We start from the raw sequence: 17,613 nt of genomic DNA, 5'->3' as shown, positions 1-17,613 counted from the left end.
AGGTTTTGAGGGGGTAGGGGATCATTTGGTGGACAGTTTTGAGGGGGCACTAGATTGTTGGTGGAAGGTTACCAGGAACATTATTTCTTGCCTCAGTATCACCATTTTGGTTAGCCATGCCTATTAATTTGCAAAACATAATTTCTATTAAAAATAACCTAAATTTCAACAATTTCTTTTTTAAAAAACTATTTTTTAAAAAATTCAATTAAAAATAACTAATTTATAATAAGATTCATTCAAAACATTAAAAAAAAAAATGTCACCAATATCGTATACCCGTTCTGAGATCTGATATCGGAATAGAGGAACTCTAAAACACAAAGCAAACACAATGTGAAAAGAGCCCTCATGTTTTTTTTTATTTCAATGCAACAAGTTTTAAGTATCTGATTTCATATCGGATACCTGATAATATTGGGTATTCGATTTCATATCAGATACCCAATAATATCAGGTATCCGATATGAAATTGGATACCTAATATGGCTTGGTCCTAACTTTTTAGCTTTGGTATTAGGATGGGTCAAAAAAAATTTGACCGAATTTTCAAATGCTTTTAGTCATTTTCAAAATCTATTTTTTTCACATCTCCACTTTTTGGCACACCATGATCCTGCACATACCTAGGAGAGAAAGATAGTTATGATGGGGGAAGATGAAGACATAGAAATGGAGGAACATGAGACAAATATTGAGATGGATTTGGGAGTGGTTACCCCAACTTAGGATAATCCCACAAAGGACAAAGCCTAGATATATGGAATTAGGACTATAATATGGAAGAGGTTGATAAGGGGAAGAAAAATGGATTTTCTGCTAGATAGGATAAAGGAGATGGAACCAAGTTTCACTAGCTATTTGAATATCCCATAGAGTACAATTGTGTCCCTAGAAAAAATATACAAAGAGGCTATCACTGACATTGAGTTGGGAGGCATGGCCTCAACCCTCTACAAAATCCAATGTGAGATCCCAGAGAGATCTATTCATGGTGTCATCACTAAAAGGAGCAAGACAAAGAAGGAAAATGGTGTAAGGACAAGGAAGAGGAACAAGAAGCAGGAGACATCACTGATTGGTAGAATAAGCCTTACCAACTAGAGAAGGACTAGAATTCTATCAAGAAGGCTTGATAGTTTTGTTTCTATTTTATTTTCTATTAATAGTTATTTCTAGTTTTAGAGATGTTTATGTTTTTAAGGACAATCTGAAATTTATTATTTTGAAGTTTGGTAAATGTTACAAAAATGGTTTTTGTTGGCTGAACATTTTGAGAACTAAGTTCTGGTTTGATTATTTTTTAAGTAAGATGCTTAGTAGGATTAAATCTATGATTTCCTTGAGCAAGTAATTTTATGGTTATATCACGAAGGATCATGGTGTTGTTTGGTTAGTTATGATTTTAGTTATCTTTGATAAATTTTCTTGGACATATGGATTACTTTGTTGGTTTATAATGGTCTAGTCTACTTCTTAGTTACATGGCTCAAGGTTGATAATAATATATAACCGTTTTACACACTCAAGGCCCTTTTCCTACCTTTATTATCAAACATTGAACATATTGAACATTTTTATTAAAAGAAAATGAAGATTGTGTACCTCTTGTCTTTTCTTATATATTTGTCATCAACACATTACAAAGAACTCATTAACTAGTTTTGTTAAAAAATACTAAATGTGTAACATATTAATAGACCTTAACTGTAAAAAACCTACAAATCCCAAAATATGATGCAAAGATTTCATAGAATAGCTGTATGTCAAATCAAATATACTTCATGTCTTTTCACAATGTTTTACAAAGTCATGTGGCATGATGCTATCCATTATTCTCTCTATCTTCCTCAATTATAATGTGCTAATTTTTTTTATGACCTACTGACCTTTGTGTCAATTTTTTTTGTTGTAAATAATTATTTGAAGAAACACTTTTATGGGAGAAGATGACAAAATTCTAAATTTGAAGACATTGTGATAACAATTTTTTTTTTAAAAGAAGAGTGATAGGTAATGTAGAAGATCAATTGCACTCAATTATTGTGTTCGGTTGATAAATTATATTGTAAAAAAAATGAATAAGTACAAAAGCTGTATTATTTTATTTGAACATCAGTTTTTTTCACAAATATTCTCATTGTCATACAATAGGAAAAAATACTAGAAATAGAATAGTAGAACAATAATGCTACAATGATAAATTGTTTTTTGTACAAATTTATGTGAATAGTATTGGAAACAAGTAACAAAGAAATTTTTCTACTACTAAAAGATGGCATCTACCCAATATTCATTATTCACCTCCATAAGTCAAAACAATTGGAAACAAATAGAAACAAGGATGCATAGTATATAATTCCTCCTGGTGTAGAATTTGGGTAGAAAGTTATCTACTTAAAAAGTGTTAAGTATCTATGTAATTTAAACATTGAATACAATATTTATAAAATGTCTGCAAAGAGTAATGGTATCTTATAAAAGATCTATTGTATTTGTTATAAGATCAAATAGTCATCCTTAACTCTATGCAAATATATATATATATTTTTTTATGATAACATGGTTTTGAAAATGAGGTAATATAATATTGTAAATGTCAATTTTTTTTAATAAAAAAAAATTTAGTGCAAGGGGACAATATGTCTTATTGTTTTTAAATTATTTTTAAAGAAATGTTACCTTTGTTCTATAATTCATCAATCATACTTGAAAAAATCTTCTAATAAAAACCATTAGATCTCTTATTTTAATAAGATTTAGTTAACATGATTTAATTATAAATATCAAAATTATTATATTAATTATTGAGCATAAAAACATAAATATAAATAATAGTTATATAATTCAATTATAACTATTAAGAAATCTAATTTCTTTATTTAAAATTACAAACATAATTTCTTTAAAATAATTTATAATAAAAAATAAAGATAAACTACTATGTTTTTGGAAAAGCTTTAAGTAAATAGTATATGGTTATCAAGAGAGGATACATTCTAGGGTTAGTAGCATCAAGCTTCCATGATTTTTTTCAAAGCACTTTTGTTATAGTATGCAATAATTCATGACTGTACAAATCAATTACATTACAAGGAACATGAGAATATGGAATAAAATCTTTATGAGGATTTAGATAATGATGGTAAAATCAACACCATTTTATCCCTATCCCATGATGTATGGTTATATCTGATTTGGTTTGTTTCATTTGAAAGTAAATCATTATTAGAGAAAAAAGTAAAATCTAGAAGCCTCTTCAAAAGCAAGGAACAAGATACCTTATGAAAGGTTAGAAATTATTATGAGGGAAATAGTAAAGTAATTAGGTATTTTTCTTCCATTGAACAAGAAAACCACAATTTTTGTTTATACCCATAAAAAGATGACAAAAAAGTATACCATTAGGAATAGATTCATGATAGTTTTTTTATAGTTGTCATTGTCACAAAAGCTTGCACCCTTGCCTAAAGTTTTTAACTAAAGGCAACCTTGTGAAACATGGAAACAATCTCCAAGTTGTGGGACTTGAACTATAAGATTGAATCTCTGGAGAAGGCCAAATTCCTTACTATCAGGGTGCAGGGTAAAGGTACAAGCTCTGTCACCTTTCAGGCTTACTTATTAGAACAACTGAATTTGAGTATTTCTATATAAAAATCAATTATATTCAAACATATGATCTAAAAAAAATTACTATAGCTATGTTATATATGGTCTCACACTTTTTCATTTGGAAATGTCTATTAAATGCATGTTTTATACTAGTTTGTATCCAATTACTAAAGAAATCAAATTATTTCAGAAAATTGGCATTTCAATAACTCTTACTATTTTTAATAATATTTTTTTAATAGCATATAAACACCATTTTATAGAGTTCAAAGTTAAGAATATTCTCATATAGAGTTTATAGTGTTTTAATTAGATATAATATATTGTAACAAAAAAAATTCTTCAAGTACGTATTTTAACACTCGAGAAGATGTCAAGTTTGAGAAATGAAAAAATATTAAATCATATGGAAAAAATTTAAAAATCACATGACATTCTAGAGGAGAGAGTCCTCTTCAAGAATGTATAAATTTTCTTTTGGTTAGAAAATATTTGTTTTGAAAAATGTGGTGGGAGATGAAAACTATTGATTTCAGATGAGTTAAATTTCAATCATTATATAAGATAAACTATAGGTCTAAAGCTAAATTTTATTTTTGATTGTTATAGCTATATATGTTATCTATAACATAATCTAAGATTGAAGGGAAATAAGCTTATTTCCACATTATTTTGTGGTGGGAACTACACCCCTAATTATGAGCATTTTTTAGCAAGTAAAAATTAAGAGAATATGTCAATTCTTATTCCAAATAACTATAAAAAATTTATAATCCTAAAATTCATCCATTTCTACACATTTTATTAGTTTACTTCATTATCAAATTTTAAAAAATACTACTATTTTTATGTCATTGAAGATGAACAGTTATACTTTTGTTAGCCTTTTTCTTTATAAAAGGGTGACATAGGTTTGTGCTTTTACCTTGCATCTAACTACTCTTTGAGAGGAAAGGGAGGATGAGTACATAAAAGTAAACTACCTAATCTAATCTAAAGGGGGTGATACACCAAAATATTTTGTGCAGTCCTATTTCTACTTGAAAATGCACTATTCACCAATATAATCTCAGAAGAGACTAATTCAACCTTTGTTTTGACTCAACAATCACATACAAATCAAGAACCAAATGGATACTATGAGGAAGGGACTTCACTCCATAACATTCAAGGGGCAATAGTGGATACTTTTACGCAGATTGAAGAATGAAAAAAAAAAACATTAAAAAAGGTAAGGAGGTTTTACAGATATTAATGAGGAATGATGCACAATAGAGATTACATTCATTCATAGACAAAAGGGAAATCATAGTAGTAGAGCATGTAATACAATGCTAAAGAATTAGAAAAAAATTGACCCTAAAAAGGGTTACAAAATCTACTTTTATAGTTCAAGCATAACTTGGATAGCTTATATCCTAAGGAAAAGTACAACAACTACATTTAAGATTGCAAAGGACAATCACTACAAATTTAGGGAAGATTTGATCAGGCTACACATCTAGATGTAGAAAAATCATATCTTTCACCAACAAAGCCCTAAAAAGTGGTTGCCATTAATGCCTTAACCAAGTAGATGGATAAAACAAAGATGGTGGAGTGTTCCTTGCATTAAACAAGCATTGATAAACACCAAAAAGTGGTTGAGATTAATTGGTGATTGGATTCTAATTTAAGAAATGCATCTGATAGTGTTGTTTGGTGCAAAATCAGCTGTGTCTTTAGTTAAAAGGAGTCTTTTATCTAATCCTTCCAGATAGCCCAATACCTTGTCAATAAGTTTCCGCCTTGTACAACCTTCTTTCTTTCTTTGATGTGTTCACTAGCATGGTTTTGCATCTTTCCAACTGATTTCCTAACTTAACCATTTGACTTGGTGAAACTGTGATGTCTTTTTTTATGCTTGAACATTGCATCATAGCCAATAATTGAGTTAGCATAAAATTCTTGCAACCATGTGATCATGGTTTCCTTAAGATGTGATTGCATCATCACAACTTGATTTCTTATCCCTGACATTAACCCAACAATGATATGAAAAGTTGTTTCACTATTTCACAGCTTCAACCCCACTTAACCTTTTCTTCTTTGTGACCGAGTGATTGAATGAATATTGAATGAATAAATGTTTTGTTTTATCAATTGATTCATTTGAAATTTGACCCCACCATTTCCTTTCTAACTTTAACCCTCTAGGAACGTGCCACATGCCAACATTTTGTTAGGATTAACCTCAAATAGAAATAATAGTTACATGCAAATATAACCAATACCAAAAAAATAGTAGATTGCATTAAAGATAACACATGACACCAAGATTTAACATGGTTCATCCAATCCCTAGGCTACATCCACAAATAGAAAATCCAATATTATTATTATCCATTCATCATGAAATCCCTAACCCTAAGCCTTTTTATACAAGCTTTTTCCACTAATAGAATTAGGCCTAGAATAATAAAAAATAGTAACCAATGCCTTTTACAATATAAGGGCATTTTTGGCTTTAGGGGCACTACCCCTAAAAACCCCTGTGAGGGCATTTCCTCTACACCCCACCCTATACTATGACAAGGAGTGCACTTGGGGTGCAGCTCCAAGACCCCACAGGAGCATTGCCCCTTGACCCTATCTTGGGTGCGCTACCTAAAAACCCCCATAGAAATAATCTAGAGGGAAATCACACCGAATAAACCTCTTAGTCTAATTAGGCTCCAAATCACAACAATCTCCCACTTGTAGACTGATCAGACTCCACAATAATAACCTCCCACTTGGAGACTAATCATAGCACTGCTAATCCTCTAACTCCCATTGGAATATATCAAACCACCCTAGACTCTACTATTCTTTTATTCTATTTAGTCTAGAAGACCAACCAAGGCTAAAGAGGAATTCAACTTCTCCCTTGTCAAAATCTTTGTAAACATATTTGTTGGATTTTTATTTGTATGTATCTTCTCCAAATTTAGCTATCCATCATCCAAAACTAACCAAATGAAATGGTACCACAACTAAATGTGTTTTTATCTTTGAATGTAGAGCCAAGATGAATGGAACTTTGACTATCTGTAAAAAAATAATTATCATTTTAAGGGTCTCCTAATTCTTCCAAGAAGAACTAAATCCATATCGTCTCCTTAGTTTCCTCTATAGGAGCAACATACTCTACCTCTATAGTGGATAAATCATTAACCTAGAAACCTAGCTCATGACTGCACCACCAATAGTAAATACATAACTTGTAGTATGCCATTTGGTATTAGTATCCCCTTCCAAATCTAAGTCAATATATCTTTGTAAATTAGTAGTAGAACCCCCAAAGTGTAAACACTGGATGTTCCTCTCACATATTAGAGAATCCATTTAACTACATTCCAATGCTCAATTCTTAGATGACTCATATACCTACTAATAAATCTCACTGCATGTGTAATATCTGACCTAGTACATACCATAGAATACATCAAGCTTCTTATAGATGAAGCATAAGGTACCTTAGACTTGATCTTGTCCTTCTCTTCTTGTGTATTAGGACACATCTCCTTAGTCAACTTCAAATGACTAGGGAAAGGTGTGCTAACAACTTTAGCATTCTCCATAGAGAAATGTTGCAACATCTTCTCAATACAATCAACCTAAGATAATGTCAGTTTCTTATTCTTCCTATCTCTACAAATATTCATACCAAGGATTTTTTTGTTGCCCCCAAATCCTTCATAGAAAATACACGTGCTAACTAGTGTTTCAACCCCTTAACATGATCCATGTTAGACCTAGTTAGAGGCATATCATCAACATATAAACATAAAATAATTTACCTGCCATCATCCTACCTCTTAAAATAAACACAATTATCTGAATGACACATGCTATATCTATGCTCATGCTATATCCATTGCTAAGGTGCTTGCTTCAAGCCATATAAACTTTTTTTCAATCTGCACACTAATTTCTCCTTACCCTCAACTTCAAATCACTCTAGCTATGCCATATATATCTTTTTATCCAAATCACCATGAAGGAAGACTATTTTAACATCAAGCTACTCCAAATGCAAATCTTCAGTAGCCACAATACTTAAAACAATGCAAATAGAAGTCATTTTAAAAATAGGAGAGAATATCTCATCAAAATTGATGCCCTTTTTTTGTGCAAATCCTTTTACAACTAACCTAGATTTAAATATTTTCTTATCTCCATCCTCTTCTTTCAACCTGTAAACCCACTTACTCTGTAAAGCCTTTTTACTTGTAGGAAACTTGCATAAATCCCATGTCTTATTTTTCAGCAAAGAGTCCATTTCTTCTTTCATTACAAACTCCCACTAAATCTTTGTATCTGCCTATACAGCTTTATCATAACATTCAGGTTCACCAGCATTAGTAAGTAAAATAGAATACAAAGAAGGAGAAAAAAATTCTAGAGGTCTACTCATCTTTGTTTGCCATCTAACATTCACTGAGGTGTCTGGTATTTGTTTTTGCAGTTGTTGCACATCATGAGGAATTATTGGAACATTAGCTTTTGGAGTATCATCCAACATTACATAATCATTTTCTTTCTTCTCATTTTGTTGCAATAAATCTTTGTACAACACTTTCTCATTGAATATGACATCCTTTCTTCTTATAATTTTAAGATTTTCAAAATCCCAAATCCTATAACTAGATTAATTAATGCCATATCCAACAAATACACATTTCTTTGACTTACCTTCAAGCTTGGTTCTATTTTTAAAATCTATATGAGCAAATGCTTCATAGCTAAAGGTTCTAAGAAAAGAATAACTCACCTTCTTACCAGTCCATGATTCCTTTGGGATACCACAACCCAAAGGAGTAGAGGAACCTCTATTAATCAAATAAAAAAAAGTATTAATAGCTTCCACCCATAAGTTTAAGGGCAACCCTGCATGCAACCTCATGCTTCTTATGTGTTCCATTATAGTCCTATTCATGCATTCAACCACTTCATTTTCTTGTGGAGTCCTTGGAACAATTTTCTATCTATGAATACCATTCGTGGAGCAATAATCTTCAAATTCATGACTACAATACTCACCACCATTATCAAATCTGAGACATTTTAATTTCTTTCTAGTCTCATTTTCAACCAAGCATTTTCATTTCTTAAAAGTTTGAAATACAACATATTTCTATCTAAGGAAATAAAACCATACTTGTCTAGTTGCATCATCAATAAATGTAACATAATAATGAGAGCCACCAAGGGAAGATACCTGAGTTGGTCCCCATACATCTATATGCACAAGCTCTAATTTCTCACTTTTATTTTCCTTCCTAGTCTTCACAAAAATCACTCTCTCTCTTTTTCTATACACACACCTTTCACAAAAATCGATATTAACACATTTTAGACCTGGTAAAACTTTCTTTGAATGAAGTACTTTCATAATTTTCTTACTCATGTGTCTAAGTCTGTTGTGCCACAGTGTGGTATTAAAATCTTCAACAACTATTTGTTCTCCCTACTCAACTGCAGCAACTGTTCTTGAACATTCATTTTTCTTTGAAATAATCAAAGTAGAAGGAACAATATGACCTATATAAAGATATAAGGTGCCTACTTTCACACCATTTGCTACTACAAGAGAATCTTTTGAAACCTTCTAATTTTTATCATTAAAATTAACTACACAAAGCTCATCACCGAGTTTCCCTATTGAAATTAAATTCCCATTCAACTTTGGAACATGTCTTACCTCATTTAGTAGCCAATGATTCCCATTTTGTAACTTAATCTTAACTTTTCCCTTTCCAACAATCTGATAGGGTTCATTATCCCCTAAATAAACAAGCCCAAAATCCCCTTGGACATAATCAATGAAATAATCTCTATGAAGTGTAGTATGAAATAAAGCACCAAAATTTAAAACACATGAACCATCAACACTTTCTAAAGATAGAAGCAAAGCATCCTCTTCAAATTTTTTACTTAACAAATCTTTCTCCTTGTTCCCTTCTAGTTTATCTCCTTCATTATTCTTTCGAGTCCAATAATCTTTCTTCTTATGCACTAATTTCTCACAGTACCAACAATATCTCTATCCTTTGGATTAAGACCTCTTCCCCTTTGACTTTTCTCTTGATTTCTAATGATTTTTAGAATTATTTCCTCTCTCACTCATTTTGCCGGTGCTTTGTGCATTCAAAGCACTTCCTGATGTAGATCTAGTTGAGGTTTTCCTATGAGTTTCCTCACTCAAAATAACACTGACCACATCATCATATTTTAGGGTACTAGATCCATAAACATAATTAGTCAAAATCATTACCAAGCCATTTTAGCTTTCAAGAAAAGAACACAAAATCAAGAGCCTTAATTTCTTCATCAAAATTGATACCCATAGAAGATAATTGACTAGTAATAGTATTAAACTCATTTAAATGATTTGAAATAGATCTACCTTCTATCATTTTCATATTAAATAAATTCTTCATGAGATATACCCTTTTTGAAATAGTGGGCTTTTCATACAATTTTACTAGGGTTTGCATCAACTCTTCTGTTGTCTTCGCTTTTGTAGTTGATGCACTATGGGCTAGTTGTCATTTTTCATAGATCCCCCATTCTTGGTTTTTCCTTCCAATGACTTCCATAAATCCTTCTAATAAAGATAGTGCCTCATTTTCATTTTCCATAACTAAAAGTTTTTCCCATTAAACTTGTCAACCCTTAGCTTACCCTCATCTGCCATCACTCCCACTCAACTGTGAGACTCTCACTCAACCATGAGACCTTCTTGCAGAGGATCACCAAAAAAATGATGACCGTGTAGCTCTAATACCAATTGTTAGGATTAACCTTAGACAAAAATAACAGTTACATGCAAAAATAATGAATACCATAAAATAATATATCACATAAAAGAGAACACAAGACACCAATATTTAACATTGTTCACCCAATCCCTGGGCTATGTCCACCAACAACAAGTCAAATATCAAATTGATTACAATCTGTAATCCTTTACAACTCAATACCACTGTAAGAAGCTACGATATCACCATTCATCATGAAATCCTTAACCCTAACCCTTGTTATACAAGCTTTTTCCATTTACAGAATTAGGGATAGAATAAAAAAAAAATTGTAGCTGATGCTTTTTAGAATATAAGGATATTTCTAGCTTCAGGAAAACCTCTATGGGGCCATTGCCTCTCAACTAACCCATAGTGTACTGTGACAGGGAGTGCACCTGGGGCACTACCATAAGACCCCATAGGGGTACTGCTCCTAAACCCCCATAGAAATAAATTTGAGGGAAATCACACTAAATAAACCTCTAAGTTTTATTAGGCTCCACATCACAACACTTTTTTTTTTTTTTAGCTTCTGATCCTTACTTGATTATCTAGGCCTATTGGGACACATGTTGACCTATCATTATGTCACCATGGATAAAGATTGAGAAATTCCTAATAGTGGCATAATGAAAACCTTTGATCTTCTTTATATCTGATGATACAGATCCATGATAAAACTAATCTCATTCATCACATAGTCATGAATTTACATATCTTTTCATTATCTACTGGATTCAAGTTGCAACACTACACCAATGCTGAATATTTAACCTTTATCACCCAATCATGGCCTTAACTTTGGTTGATTGATTTGACCATGTGACTACATGAACAAGGGCATCTGACACTTTGCAACTCAAATCATGATTAACTCTTAACCTTCTACAACCATGTGAGTGAAGGAAGGCATTACTTCACAACTATTAACTGGATGACTACATTTTTAATTGTGACCCTATGTTAACCATTGAAGATGACCATGTCACATCTTCATGACCAAATTGATGATTAAGTACTAACTACCCTTGACCAAGTGATCAAAAGTATTCACACAGTTGTAACTTAAATATTTTAAAGGATAAAGCATGAAATACTTGATACTTATGATATAATGGATAATCCAAAGTTTTATCATACCCCTATATCATACGAGATTTGAATAATTGAATTTTGAAAATATGACCATTGGCCATGCTAATCACCTTAAAAAAAATAATTTTGGTAGGAGGGAAAGAATGGCTAACAATTTTGGCAACCTAGAGGGGATGGTAGCCTACTATACATTGACTAGTGACCTTAAGAATCTATTGGGCTATAGAGTCATAAAATAAAACTTGTGCTTCATGAAACCCTAACTTAGTCTCCATCTTCTCTACAATTGCAAAAAATTTGCAACTCTATCTCCTCTGCAACCTCAAACCTTCAAGACCTAGCTATCTTACAGAAAGATAACCTATTCTTAATACTTCTTGGAAAATTGGAGACTAACCTAGTGTATATAGAAAACCCTAACCCTCTCTAGAAGCAGGTCTTGAGGTAAATTCCAATGACTAGAATTGGTAGGGCATCACCATTGAGCCTAGATAGGTGAAAAAATTTGGCCTCTTTTCAACTAATGATAACATAAGGCCCACTCCATATAGCATCAAATTTGGAGTGCCTACCTAGTTTGGCTCTGTTTGCATCCTGCCTGAGAACAAGGTCTTCCTCTCTGAAAACCTTAGCTTTGGCCCTCTTGTCAAAGTTATTTTTAAGCTATTGCTAATTTTTTTCAAGAGATTTCATAGCTTATTACCTTTTCTCTTCTATCTCCATTAATTCTTCCATTCTGACTATCATGGCATCATCTTCAATTAGCTCCAATTGATGAGCTATTTCTAGGGAGGGGAACTAAGGTGAAACAGGAAGCCCAGCTTCTCTTCCATAAACTAACATGAAAGGAGAGTTCCCAATGGCCCTCTTAGGTGTGATTCTATTAGTCGAAAAGGCTATTTTTAGTTTTGAATGCCAACATCTCTGATTGTGTTCAATGGTTCTCCTCATAATTTGATCAGGTTCTTATTGGAGGATTTAGCCAAGCCATTTCCTTGGGGATAATAATATGAGGAAGTGCTCAAATATATACTATAATCAACTGTTTAAGAGCAAGAATGGCTCTAACAAAAGATTTAGTATTATCTGATATTATGGTTGAAGGAACACCAAATTTGGTAACAATCCCATCAAAGAATTCAACCACTAAAGTCTCTATGGCATCCTTCAAGGTTACTGCCTCTATCAACCTTGTAAAATAATTAGTTGTAGCTAAGATCCACTTGTGACCAGAGCTGGAAGGTGGATTAATTAGGCCAATAAAATCTAGCCCCCACTGAGTAAAAGGTTGGTCAACCTGAATAGGATGTAGGGGAAGAGCTATTAATCTTTGTTTTCTTGAAAAGAAAGCACACTTCTCACATTTTCTTATCTACATATAATAGTCCTTGAATAGATTTGGCCAATAATAACTAGCTCTCAGGTAAAAGAACAAACCTGTGTCACCTTTTATAAAGAAATGGGATATCAGAATGTGATAGTTTAACATTAATGACAAAAAAATGGTATTTGTGTTTAGAATATGAAGATGATGTAAACTGATGAAATGTGTAGAATTGGATGAATTTTATGTCTATAAGTTTTATAAATTTTTTGAGTAAGAATTTATTCATTTTATTTTATAATGAAGTCCCTTTTCTAACTATAAAAAATATGGGTTGTAGTTCCTATCAAACAAGTATATGCAATTTTTTTTATTTATTCTAATTTGAAAATATCTTATAGATGATATGTATAGCTAGGGAACCAAAAAGAAATAATTATTTCTGATATATATTTTCTTTGTTATAAGTACTCAAGTTTGACCTTATCAAAATCGAACAATTTTTTCCTCCCACCAAAACTTCCCTATCAAATGTATACCTTATTGAAAAAAAATTACATATTTGTGAAGAGGATTCTCTCCTCTAGAGATAAATCTAATTTTTAAATTTTTTTTGATATGATTTACTTTTTAACCTTTTTTGAGGCAGCATCTTCTGAAATGTTAAAATATCAACTTATAATATTTTGAGATTATAACATATTATAACTAATCAAAATAGTCAAAATTTTATATAATGATGATATTGAATTTGAAATCTATTAAAGGGTACTTTTAGTTTTTGAAAAAAAAAGAGTTTTTATAGAGAAATGAGATTTGACCAAAACAAGTTTTGGTATCCTAAACAGTGACACAAATCTATGCATTTACCATCTCATGATCTTCATGGGTATTAATCTAGTTGAGAAATGGCCACCATTAGGACTGTCATGAAATTCCTTGATCATCCTATCAGTTTGATCAGGACCAATACATCTCAATAGGGCTCCATTGAAGTCTTTCCCAAAAATAATTCCACTCACTAAGACAAAAGGAATAGACTGCAATCTAAATTGCCTTCTTTTAGCTCTAATTAATCCTTGTGGATATCCTCCTAACAAAAATGATTCCATGTCATGCATTCAGTAATTTAGATTCTCATTCCCCTATTGGTTCTTCATCTCCTATAACTAGAGCAACTTCCTTAGTTGACTCCTAGGATAAAATTATCTACTCAAAGAGTCCTTTACCTTTGACCAACTTGGTGATCTTGATGTCTATGTCATACTCCATGACCTTAGTGATCCATCCATCCCCTTTCTCATTGACATCCTTAATCAAGAGGAAGTCCTTAACACTTATATGTGGGACTAGCAGTTGGATCCTATTATGTGATAATAGATGTCTGAATTTCTTTAAGGCCCTTATGATAGAGAGGGCATGCTTCTCCACATAACTATAATATGTCATGCCCAAAATACAGGGGCATAACACACATAAAATTTGTTTTTATTAAAGATTAATAACACCACTAAGTTTGATATGTTTTTTTTCACAAGTTAATGTTTAGGTACAATGTAAGAGAGATATGAATTCTCCTAATAATGTCTTGAGATTCCATTTAGCTTAAAATCATCATCCAAGAATAATTCATTAAATTAAACTATCATTGTTAAATTGAATAATTAAATCAAACAATCCAATTTCAATTATTTAAAAGATCAAACACATTATTTCATTTATTTAATTTTAAAAAATATTATACTTACAACACAATAGAATACCAGACCCATTAGTAAACATAATTTACAATCGACCAAAAATATTAATTAACCCCATAATTAAATTTTTCTAATGACTCATAATTAAATCTAACATAAACATACATCTTTAAAATAATCATTATAATCCCTAAACATCAATTCCACATTAATTTAAAACTAATTCATTGTCTTTAAACTTACCACATAAATAATTTAAACAATAATTATATGAAACTTAAGTTAAACTAAATAAGAAATAACAAACTATCTCTAATAACGTTTATCATTATTTAGTTTAAAGATACTAAAATCTAATTTTAAGAAAGTATTAACTACCTTTAACTAATAATAAAATAACTTCTAATGATAAAATCTACTAACAATAAAACTAACTAAACTTTATTAAATCTAAAATAAATTCTAATATTAAAATATACTCATATTTTAAAAAAAACAATAATTAAAATTTCTTAAGAAATACACTAACTAAAACTTTCACAAAAGAAATAAACTAATAATTAAAAACATACTAATCTCTAACCCACATACTACATAACTAAATTCTAAAACTTTATTCAAAACTTACTAATCTAACATTAATTAAAAATCTAACATTTATTATAATAATTTAAAATTATTAAAATAAAATAACACTAAATTTAACTTATACCACAAACTTACTTTAAAACTTTAATATATAACTTGCCCCACTTAATTCAATTCCAAAAAAACAAGTCAAACATGACATAGGGGCACTTGAGGCAATTTATTTTAGATTTTGAAGGCCTTTGAAAAAGAGAATAAGAATTTATGTCTAAAAGTTTTCTAGGTAAGGATAAAGATAGAGACAATAGTTATGTTATAAAGTTAAGTAGTTAGGATATTAGGATATTTAGGATATTTTGACTTTCTTTTGCTGTTTTTTTTTTTTTTTTTTTTTTTAAATTACTTTATTTAAATTTAAAATATCTATTTATGACCCAATAAGACATTTGAAAGGGATCTTTAAGATGCTCTTGAAAGAAAGACAATTAACTTTTTCCCATACAAATTCCAGAGGCATATGTAAATTTTTTTTTGCCAAGTTCAATTTTTTTCTAAGTGTTAATTTTCTTTTTGAAAGCAAATTGGTTTTTTTTCTTTTTCTTTTCCTAAGTGTTAATTTTGAATGCAAGTTAATTTTTTTGATAAGGGGTATATATATATATATATATATATTCTCAAGATCATATTTATCTAAGTATGGATTTTTGAACGAACAAGGGAGAATATATTATTTTATTTCTAAGTAATGTATTGTTCAATTTACATAACTGACCAAGAAAAATATATATCTTTCTTTCTAACATTGATTATAATCATCGAGTTTAAATACTTTGTTTTAAAAAATGACGTAGGATTACTTTACGTCCTAATAATTACAAAAGTGAGTCAAAGTCCTAACCATAACATTAAATTTTCTTTAACATATCTGGAACTTATAATTGCATAATTATATTTCATCATTTGATCCAATTAATGTTAATCAATTAAATGAAATTTTGAAGTATAAAATGCCACAGTAGGGTAAAACATCATTACATCTAATTTCAAGTAACATATGCAAAAAACTAAAATACCTGAAATATGATAAGCAGGAATAATATTCAATTTTTATCAACAAACATGGTTCAACCATTTCTCATTTAGTTTATTGAATAACCTTATTCAAAGGTTCTACTGGGAAAGAACGAGGAAGAAAACCCGACTTCGTAGCCATTTCAATAAAGAGTTTAAATATAACATTTTTACATAGAATTAATGTCCTGAGGAGAATTCTCCCAACATATTTGGATTTCAATAAAATTTATAAATTTCTTCTTGGCTCTACAACAAGGAAACTATTACAAAGTTCGAAACACATTAGGGTGATCATGGAGAGAATGAAAATTGACCGAGAGACAACCAATCTGAACATGGAGACAAATTCAAAACATTCACTGCCATCCAAGTTTGCACAATAGGTTTGTCATTGAACTAGACTAGGGAGAAGGTGAATTTTTTCAACAAGAGATGTCAGCCACAACACCATAACAGGTGCCCTTTCCAGGCTATAATCATAAGAACTTTCATTCTTCCATTTCATAATTCCAAAAGTCAAGACATGATTTGTGTTGACGAGTAGGGGCTCATAACACCCTACTCTCTCCCTCTCCTCATCCTAAGGAGAGACTCTACACTATTGGAGTCCAACTAAAGACTTCCTCCCATACATGGCCACTTCTACCCTATTCAAGGGTGAGTTATTCCAATACAACCCATACAATCCCTTAAAAAATCAAAGCAAAAATACAAAGGAAAAAGATTTAAGAAAACCCATTTCATCCCTCCCAAACATATTCAAAAAATACACGAACATTACATATGCAAACAAAATGGCTTAAGCATGAAACACAACTTGAACAACATGAGTTGAGGGATTCCTACCTTCACAAAAAGGTTATGGCAATTGAAAAAATTTGAGATGAGCTTTCTTTCCTTCTCCTTCTCTTTCAATCCTGAATTGCTAAATAGAGGTTGGGTGAACACCCTTCCTCTCTCAAATTTTCCTCTAAATAAGATACTACTCAACCAACTCCCCAAAATGCAATAACTCCCCCACTTGCCTAAATGTTCTAGAGTCTTCTAATTGAACTAGTCACAAGGCTAACCTTAAGGTGGAGATTAACTCATCCAACTCATGGAAAAACATTCAATTTTCACAATAAAGCAAAAATAGGATATTTTGGTGACCATAAAAATCAACAAAAGGGGCTAGAGGGGTTGAAAATGCCCCCAACCCATACCATATCCCTTAGGTACTTAATTTTTATGATTTTGGCCTCTAGGACTAATTAGAGACCTATCAAAATCTCTGAAAATTTTGGACTTTCTAAAACCCCTAAAAAATGCAAATTAAACACTAATCTTGATTAGGGTAATTAATCTTGATTACAAACTGATTAGCAAAAAGGTAACTAACCTAATCCAA

The sequence above is a fragment of the Cupressus sempervirens genome, chromosome 10 (genome assembly GCF_028749045.1).
Source record: "Cupressus sempervirens isolate cs-2001-9-10 chromosome 10, ASM2874904v1, whole genome shotgun sequence".
Taxonomy (NCBI): domain Eukaryota; kingdom Viridiplantae; phylum Streptophyta; class Pinopsida; order Cupressales; family Cupressaceae; genus Cupressus; species Cupressus sempervirens.
The sequence above is the reverse complement of the archived record's forward strand: the minus strand, read 5'-3'. Positions refer to the sequence as shown.